The sequence below is a fragment of the Mesocricetus auratus genome, unplaced genomic scaffold, assembly GCF_017639785.1.
Source record: "Mesocricetus auratus isolate SY011 unplaced genomic scaffold, BCM_Maur_2.0 Super-Scaffold_100014, whole genome shotgun sequence".
Taxonomy (NCBI): domain Eukaryota; kingdom Metazoa; phylum Chordata; class Mammalia; order Rodentia; family Cricetidae; genus Mesocricetus; species Mesocricetus auratus.
In genome coordinates, this window is record NW_024429197.1 from 40026847 (window position 1) to 40036597 (window position 9751).

At 44.9% G+C, this 9751-nt stretch overlaps 1 long non-coding RNA gene across 1 annotated transcript; it reads left to right on the forward strand.

The window, feature by feature from the left end:
• Positions 1-3004: 3004 nt before the first annotated feature.
• LOC110341674 lies at positions 3005-4167 on the forward strand. The gene is made up of 2 exons (XR_002383643.1): positions 3005-3055; positions 3448-4167. It is a non-coding gene; the product is annotated as an uncharacterized LOC110341674 (long non-coding RNA).
• Positions 4168-9751: the final 5584 nt, after the last annotated feature.

Sequence of the window (9751 nt, forward strand, 5' to 3'; positions counted from 1 at the left end):
GCTTGACTATACTAGCTGGTCAGTTAAGTCCAGGGATGTCTCTGCCTGTCTTTGCAATAGGCCAGTCTTGGCTGCATGAGATACTGCCTCACAAGAAAAAAAATTTTTACCATGGAAATATGACAAGCTAAAACCAAATTCCTACTCTCACAAAATTTAATTTTCTTTGAAAAGAATTTCCAATGTAAAAAAAAAAAAGATAGAAAGCAGTAAAAGGAAATGCATACTGTCACATTAGTGGTATACACATTACAGACCACAGGAGTTAAGGCAAGACTTGAGGTCCATGTAAACTATCAACTATCAGAAATACTTCTTCCTTGATGAGTCTCTTCGGCTTTGAATGAAAAACTGGGCACACATAGATAAAGCCAAGAGCTTGAGTATCTGAATCTAGACAATGGAAATGGTTGACACAAAGATCATGGCAGCAGAAAAAATGCAGAACATTTCTCCCCACTTACACGGTGGCTAAGGAAAGAGAAAAGGTGGGGGAACTCTGAGCTGCAGGTGTTGAAATCACTCGGTGATCAGCAAGGACCCATCAGGTGACTTTTAGCAGGAAGTCAAGTGTACACAGTGCTAGGCTAGAGGAAAGTTAAACTGGTGATAATGGGTTAGACGAGTCAGAGGGAAAGGCGCAGGTCTTACAGTAGTTCACAGCTAGACAAGGGTGAGAACCAGAAAGGGGCAATGCAAGAGGGAGTGTGTCCAGGTCTTTGTAACACACTAAGTGTGCAGATTGGAAAGGAAGGAAGAGTGTAGGGTGGTTCCCAAGGTTTTGTGTTAGGAAGCTTGGAGTTGCCTTGGGGGGAGATGCTATGCTATAATGAATTTGATGTGACATCAACACAACAGAGTAGTAATACTTGGGTGTCAGTTGTGTATCAGAACCCAGCAAAGAAGCTGGAGCTAAAGATAGATGAAGCATTTTTAATTTGCTGAAGAACAAGGGAGCTAATGGAGGAGGGAAATAGACAGCTGTACTTAAGTGACTGCATGTGTAACACACAAGGAGGAAGCTGAGCTGAGGAAGTATGGAGCATGTTTACACATGCTGTGCAAAGCCCAGCTTGTCCTCAGCATGTCTGCACATCCATCTCTCCCCCAAACCATACCTGCTTCTTGCAGTCACCATCTCCCCACTCAGGGACATATCGGTTGACTACAGGCTCCTTAACTTTTCTGCTCCTTGTTATCAGGCCTAGGGAGAGCTCAGTCTCAATCAATAGGTTCCACATGAAATTGGCACCCAGACACAGGCCTCCAAGCAGAAAAGATGACAAAAGAAGCCTACTCTCCTCTGCTGACTCATGCCAAAAGCATCACTGTGTCACAAGAACCCCAAAGACATTTGAGGCTTGCAGGAACCATGGACTTGTCCTGTGGATAGAACTTGCAGACTCTCACCAGGGCCATCTGGTTTACCTTTTAGGGGAGGTTTCCACTTCCCCTCCCCATGCCAGGAGCTGAATAGCCCAGCTCTGTGCGGCTTACTGATTATTTTTCAGTTGACCTTTTGTTTTCTTTCACTAGTCAACTATTTCATCACACACTTCATGGGGTGCATGTGAGTGTGTGTGTATGAAGGGGGTGAGTGTGGGCATAGGTAGTGTGTGTGTCAGTGTGAATATGTGATATGTGTTTGGTGTGTGTGTATGTTTGGGATGTGTGTGTGAGTGTGTATGTGTGGGGTATGAGTTGTATATACATGTGTGGGGTGTGAGTGTGTGTTAAGTATAGAGGTAAATGGGGGTGTGCACATGTGTGGGATGAGGGGGGTGAGTGCATGTGTATATGCCCTTAAGAGGCCAAAGAGAGAAAGAAATTGCTCTAATACATTATCTAAGTGATTGCTACTGGTTAGTTGGTCAGTTTTCAGGATTTTGTTTGTCTTTTTTGCTCCTGTGTTTTTATGTTTTCCCTTTCATATATTCTTATTTTTAAACTGTTTCACATTTAATAACAGAAAACAATAAAAAATCCCTCAACATGTGAAGGAATAAATTTTGCTACACTCAGAATACTATTAGCAAAATAAATCAATAAACATACACAAATCCAGGTTAAGGTCACAATAATTATTTCTGGTGAAAGGAGCCACAAAAAAAGAAGTGTTGTAAAAATTCATTTACATTTCTAAAAATGATACCATTTCATGGTGACAAAGATCAGCACTGTCCTGGGCTATGGAGGGACAATGGGAAGGGTGAAGGAGACCTCGTCAGTGTGAACACGGAGACAGTTGTGAGTGACCTGCGTGTATGTTTTTTGATAAGAGCTTTAGGAATTTGTTTACAGAAATTTTGTCAAATTGTGTTTTAAAGTGCCTACAGTTCATTCCCTGCCAACTATATTTTAAGGGAACCATTAGAAAATTCAGACACAGGAACTGTGATCCAAGAATGAAAAGTCTAGACCAGCATAGTGTCTCTACAAGTCAGTTTCATCAGAGAGCCACTAAGATAAGGTTGCTTTTTCCACATTGAGCCAAGGACGTGAAGAGGAAAAACAATCAGTAGCTGATTAAAAATCACCGGGTTTTTATGTACAAGATCTCCTGAGCAGATTGGGAACATGGGGGGAGGGAAGAGGGAACCAAGAAAAAAAGAGTGGGATAAGAGGAGGGTAGAAGAAGACATGGGGGAGCAGGAAGGTTGAGTCAGGGTAAGAATAGAGGAGAGCAGGATGAAAGATACCATAATAGATGGAGTCATTATAGGCTTGAGGAGAGAGCTGACACTAGTGAGATCTCTAGAGATCTACAAGGATAACACCAACTGGCAAACTAAGCAATAGTGGAGAGACTACAGTAAATGCCCCTCCCTGATGATAAGGTTGATGACTACCTTATATGCCATCCTAGAACCTTCATCCAGTGACTGATGGCAGCAGAGACAGATACCTGCAGCTAAACACTGAACTGAACTCCTGGAACCCAGTGACAGAGATGGAGGAGTGATGAGCAAGGCGGTCAAGACCCTGCTGGTGAAACCCACAAAGACAGCTGACCAGACAAGGGGGAGCTCTTGAACCCCAGACTGATGGCTGAGAGGTCAGCAAGGGACTGATCCAGACTCCATGAATGTAGTGTCATTGAGGAGGCCTCAGAAATCTCTGGGGCCTTGGGTAGTAGATTAGTGTTCACCATGGCATACAAATGAACTCTGGGAGCCATTCCACATGGAGAGATGCTCTCTCAGCCTGGACACATGAGGAAGGGCCTAGGCCCTGCCCTGGATGAAATGACAGACTCTGGAGATCCCCCCCAAGGAGGGCCTCACCCTCCCTGGAGAATGATGTGGGGACTGGGGGGGGGGGCTGGTGGAGAGACAAGGGAGGAGGGGTGGGAGAGGGAGCTGGGATTGACATGTGAAGCATGCATGTTTCTAATTTTAAAAAACATATTGAAAAATTTTTAAATGTTACTGTCATTTGAAACAAAAGGAGAGTAGAAGGCGATGACCGGTGTCCATTTCCTTGAGTCCAGCAACAGGATGGGATGATGAAAGGCACAGGTTCTGCCTGCCACCATAGCTAGGAGAACAGAACGCAGTCCAGGAAGGACCCAAGTTGAGAAACACGCAAGGGAGAGGTGCTCTTTTGCTTCCCATCGAAAACTCCAACTATGGGACAGAGAGATGGTTGAGCATGGGAGGCACTGCAATCAAGCCTGACCAGCATCCCCTGGAGCCCACATGGTGGAAGGAAAGACCTGACTCCTGAAAGCCATCGTCTGAGCTCTGTGTGTGTGTGAACACACACATATACACGCTTATCCAATCAGTGAAACTTGAAGAAGCCCCAGATATGGGCCTGGGAGTGGTTGCTAAGCCAAAAGGGTAAACCAATTGGAACTGGGATGAGGCAAGAGGCTCCAAATGCAAGTGGGCTAATGAATACTATTAACTTTTGTCATGCGCCACTGCAGCATGGGGAAGTGGGAAGGAGCTCCAGCTGCAGCCTGGAAGAGATCAAGAAACAGCATCCTCAGGAGAGGCGTCATGTCTACATACATCACCACAGGCCCTATAGATGGCAGAGTTCCAGGGCTACAGGGGGTATGCCACAATTCTAGCTCCATGTTCCAGAGTCTTGAGCATATATATTTCTGTTATGTATACCCCTGGGCCTGTGATATTTTCTTATCAAAAACCATAACTAGCATATATTCTATTGAAATTATTTTTAATTATTTTTTAATTTTTATTTCACATGTATTGGTGTTTTGTGTGTTCGTATGTCTGTTAGAGTGTTGAATCCCCTAGAACTGGAGTTACATGTGGATGCTGGGAATTGAACCTGGGTCCTCTGAAAGAGCAGCCAGTACTCTTAATTGCTGAGTCATCTCTCCAGGCCTCCGTGATTAAAGCAAATTTCCTCACACGAATCATCAGGGTTTGAAACAGGGCTTACTCAGCACAGCCTGACCTCAGTGTTGGTGTGTAGTCCAGGATAACTCGGATCTTCAGCCTCTCCTATCTCCTATGTTCTGGGAATATGGCTGTGCACCATGTCTAGATACAAATCACACTTTATGAGTAGCTTTTAGTCTCTCCTAGGCACTTCCACTCACTAACAAGCCCTTTTCTGATTTCTAGTGCAAACCTTTGTCTGCTCACAATTGTTCCTTGAAATGGAGTCTCTTTTCCTGTCAGTAGAGCTTCCTCGGTTGACCTTTTCTTGCCATTGTCCATTCTTCTGAAATCGCCAAGTCTCATCACACCCTTGCCCCCTCTGGGGCATAAGTCACCCAAATAGTGTAGAGTTAGACTTAGCCACATCCTCAAGTACCATGCATTGACAAAAGGCTTTTGTGTGCAATTCACTTGACCTTCAAAGTAGCTTTGAGAGCATGGAGGATGGACATTATTAACCCTTTCCTTCAAATAAGAAAACTTGAGACCAATTTTTACTAAAGTATAGTCCACAGAACTCGTACTTTGTGTACCTGAACTTACTGGAAACACACAAATCTTCCTCATTTTTTGGTACTGGGGGCTGAACCTAAGACCTCCTGCATTCTAGAAACACACTCTACCATTGAGCTATATCCCAGCCCACCAAACAAATGTTCTTAATTTTATTTTGCTTTGGAACTTGAGGTTTTTTAAATCTAGTTTTGTTTTTTAATTAAATCAGTCTGTAAATTTCATATCCTTAATACCTTTTTGTAGAACTTAAAGTCGATAAAACCAATTGAAATCTCTAGGGTTCCTGATGCTGTTGCTCAGGAGATTGGGTTAAGGGCTTCCATGTGCTAGAAAAGTGTTTTTAATAATTGCTATAGCCCTAAGCCCATCCTCACTGTTTTCTTTTAATTGATTCATTAATTTTGAGGCAGGGTCTCACTGTACAGTTCCGGCCTCCCTGAAACTCACTCTGTAGACCAGGCTAGCCTTGAATTCACAGACATCCATTGCTTCTACTTCCTGAGTGCTGGAGTTGAAGGCATGTACCACCCTGCCTAGGTTTTCTTTTCTTTTTCTTTTCTCTTTTTTTACGATAGGGTCTTGTTATGAGTTCAGGGTGGTCTTGAACTCACCATGTAACTCAGGCAGGCTTTGAACTAAAGATCCTCTTGTTCCAAGAAGTTTTGATTACAGGTATATGGTAATATGCCAATATTCCTGGCATATCCATGCTTTTTCCTGCCCCTCAGCCCATGCTGGGACTCCAACCTATATCAAGCATGCTAGTCAAGTGCTCTACCATTAGTTGTACTCTCAACTTCTAGGCACTCATGTTTTTGTAATTTAAAAAATAAATTTAGTTTTATTTACGCATTTGTGCCTTACATGTCTATATATGTACCATGTAAGTGCAGGTGCCCAAAGGGGACCAGAAGAGGGCATTGAATCCTGTGGAGTCAGTTTCAGTGACTGGGTTTAGCCAGTAATATACTCAAAAATTATCAATTTCAATAAACATTACCTTAGCCTTTACTCAATTCCTATCCAAGTCTCATAAAAGGCCACCAATTAGGGCAACATGGCAATGAGGTAAACATGTTAGGTCTAGAGAAAGAGGCCACACAACAGTCATCCCTCTTCTTCTCCCTCACAGAAATGCTAGCAGGCACATCTATCTCCTAGGTCACTCTACATCCAGTGAAATTAGCAATGAAGATTTAACTATCCAAGCCCCACCACTTGTGAACTTGACACCCAATCAAATAATTTTAAATCATATCTTTCCTCCTTGGCCTTTAAAGTACCGTGTTCATCTCATAATGCAAAATTCCATTTAGTCCATTTCTAAAAGCGCCCATAGTCTTAAACGTTCTAATGCTGCTCAAAAGCCCACAATCCAATCCTTTCTAAAAACACCACAAAATTTGTTAACTGTGAGGCCTTATAAAATAAAAAAAAAATCAAGATATGTGTACTTCCACTATAAAATAGCACAGGGTAAACATGCCCGTTCCAGACAGGAGGAATGGGAGCATACTAAGGAAAGGTCAGACTAAAATAAGACCAAAACTCAACAGGGAAAACGCATCATGCAGCTCCGCGTTCAGCATCTGGGGCTCTTGGTGGCATTGTGTGGTTTCTAACAGCCTTGCGGATCCCTTTCCTTCCTGTTCTATCTGCAGTACATACAGCATCTCGCTTGAGTGAGTATGCGTCTCCATGCCCACGGCTTTTCTAAGTGCAGAGCCCACAGTCCTAGCGCCTGACATATCCTAGAGTCTCTATTTCAACATAGGCTCTACCTTCCCAGCCTCACTCAATGAACATCTTTTCAGGGAACCTGACCTTGGTCACCCGCACTCACACGATGCCAAACATTGCCTTGCCTCAGCAGCTTTCTCCCTAGCCCTATAAATCTTCCATTTTGCATGCCTGAAAAATTAACGTCATGTAGATGACTTATCAAGTTATGCTGGCAGCTAAAGATGTACCCTTTGTGAGCCTTGCTGGCTGACCCTGGGAAAACATTATCCTAGATGACTGTTTTTCAGTGGGAACTCCTTCAGTGGCCTGCTCAGTTCAGTCTCTCTCCTTTCAGAGGAATTTACATTTTTACAAGCTGGGGTTTTCAGTGAGTAGAGTCTTGCCCTCATGGCAAGGTGCAATGTTCTTCCTCAATTATAAATATATTTAGCAAGTATAGATGTTGAATTTTGCCTCGTTCAACTTTTCAGGGCAAGAGCAAAAGTTCACTGCCAAACTAGAACACCATCTCCAATCCATTGACTGCAAGTCCTTGCTCCCTTCTGACACCTCATGAACCCAGCTTCCACTTGGGTTTTTCTTGGCATCCTGGTCTTCTGAGCTCAAACCAGAATGGTCCACTAAATTGTGTGTAGTGTATAACATTCTAGGACTTCTCCAGCCTCAAATTTCAAATGTTTCAACATTCCTCTCACAAATAAAGAACATCATGGTCAGCTTCATCATAGTAATGACACTACTCTATGGTACCAATTTACAGTATTAGTTGCTTTATTATTGCTGTGACAAAATACCCGGCAAAAGTCACTTAAGGAAGGGTTAATTCTGGCACATGGTACAGCCCATCATGGGGGGGAGGGGAAGCATGGCAGTAAAGGCACTTGTAGAAGGTAGTGGGAGAACCTTCCATCTCTGCAGGTGGCAACAGGAGCATGCTCACAGCTCTGCAGATGTGACAGTGGCAGATGGCACACAGCCCTGCAGATGTGACAGTGGCAGATGGCACACAGCCCTGCAGATGTGACAGTGGCAGATGGCTCACAGCCCTGCAGATGTGGCAGTGGCAGATGACACACAGCCCTGCAGATGTGGCAGTGGCAGATGACACACAGCCCTGCAGATGTAGCAGTGGCAGATGGTTCATAGCTCTGCAGGTGTGGCAGTGGCAGATGACACACAGCCCTGCAGATGTGGCAGTGGCAGATGGCTCACAGCTCTGCAGGTGTGACAGTGGCAGATGACACACAGCTCTGCAGGTGTGACAGTGGCAGATGGCTCACAGCTCTGCAGATGTGACAGTGGCAGATGGTTCATAGCTCTGCAGGTGTGGCAGTGGCAGATGACACACAGCCCTGCAGGTGTGGCAGTGGCAGATGGCTCACAGCTCTGCAGGTGTGACAGTGGCAGATGACACACAGCCCTGCAGATGTGACAGTGGCAGATGGCTCACAGCTCTGCAGATGTGACAGTGGCAGATGGCTCACAGCTCTGCAGGTGTGACAGTGGCAGATGGTTCACAGCTCTGCAGATGTGACAGTGGCAGATGGTTCATAGCTCTGCAGGTGTGGCAGTGGCAGATGGCACACAGCCCTGCAGGTGTGACAGTGGCAGATGACACACAGCCCTGCAGATGTGACAGTGGCAGATGGCTCACAGCTCTGCAGATGTGACAGTGGCAGATGGCTCACAGCTCTGCAGGTGTGACAGTGGCAGATGGTTCATAGCTCTGCAGGTGTGGCAGTGGCAGATGACACACAGCCCTGCAGGTGTGGCAGTGGCAGATGGCTCACAGCTCTGCAGGTGTGACAGTGGCAGATGACACACAGCCCTGCAGATGTAGCAGTGGCAGATGACACACAGCTCTGCAGGTGTGACAGTGGCAGATGGCTCACAGCTCTGCAGGTGTGGCAGTGGCAGATGGCTCGCATCTCTGCAGGTGGCAGTGGGAGAATCCTCACATCTCTGCAGATCAGGAAGCAGAGAAAGGGAACATTGGTACTCAGCTAGCTTTCTCTGTTTTCTCTTTGTGTCAGTCTAATACCCCAGCCCTTGGCATGATACCAGTTTCATTCAGAGTGGGTCTTTCCTCCACAAACTGGAGGTGAGTCTCCTAGGTAATTCTTAATTAAGCCTATTCTCTAGTCAAGGAGACAATGAAGATCTGCAGTAGCAATACCTCAAGGAAGAGTGGATCTATTAAAATAAATAGATGGATAAATAAATAAATGTTTGTTTGTTGGTGTCTTGGGGTTTCTATTGCTGTGAAGAGACACCATGACCACAGCAACTCTTATAAAGGAAAACATTTAATTGTGGTCGTTTGCTTACAGTTTAGAGGCTTAGTCCATTGTCATCATGGCAGGGAGCATGGCAGCATGCAGGTAGACATGGTGCTAGAGAAGGAGCTGAGGGTTCTACATCTTGACTCACAGGCAAGAGGAAGTGGTCTGTCTCGCTAGGTGTGGCTTGAGCACATATGAGACCTCAAAACCCACCTCCAAAGTTTCACACTTCCTCCAAAAAGAACACACCTTCTCCAATGAAGCCACACCTCCTAATGGTGCCACTCCCTTTGGGGGCCATTTTCTTTCAGAGCACTTTCAAAAACATTCCACTTCCTGCTCCCCAAAGGCTTGTAACAATGCCATAATGCATTTAGTCCGCCGGATGGTGGTGGTGGTGGTGGTGGTAGTGGTGGTGGTGGTGGTGGTGGTGCACACCTTTAATCCCAGCACTGGGGAGGCAGAGGCGGACAGATCTCTGTGAGTTCGAGACCAGGCTGGTCTACAAGAACTAGTCCAGGACAGCCTCCAAAGCCACAGAGAAACCCTGTCTTGAAAAACCAAAAAAAAAAAAAAGCATTTAATACAATTTTAAAAGTCCCCATAGTCTCTCACAGTCTCAACAATGTTGAAAAGTCCAAAGCTCAAAGTCTCTTCTAAGATTCATGCAATCTCTTAGCTATAATCCCCTATAAAATAAAAAAAGCAGATGGCATACTTCCAACACATAATGACACAGGGTATACATTACCATTCCAAAACACAGGGAAGGGAAGAAAAACTGTGCCCAAA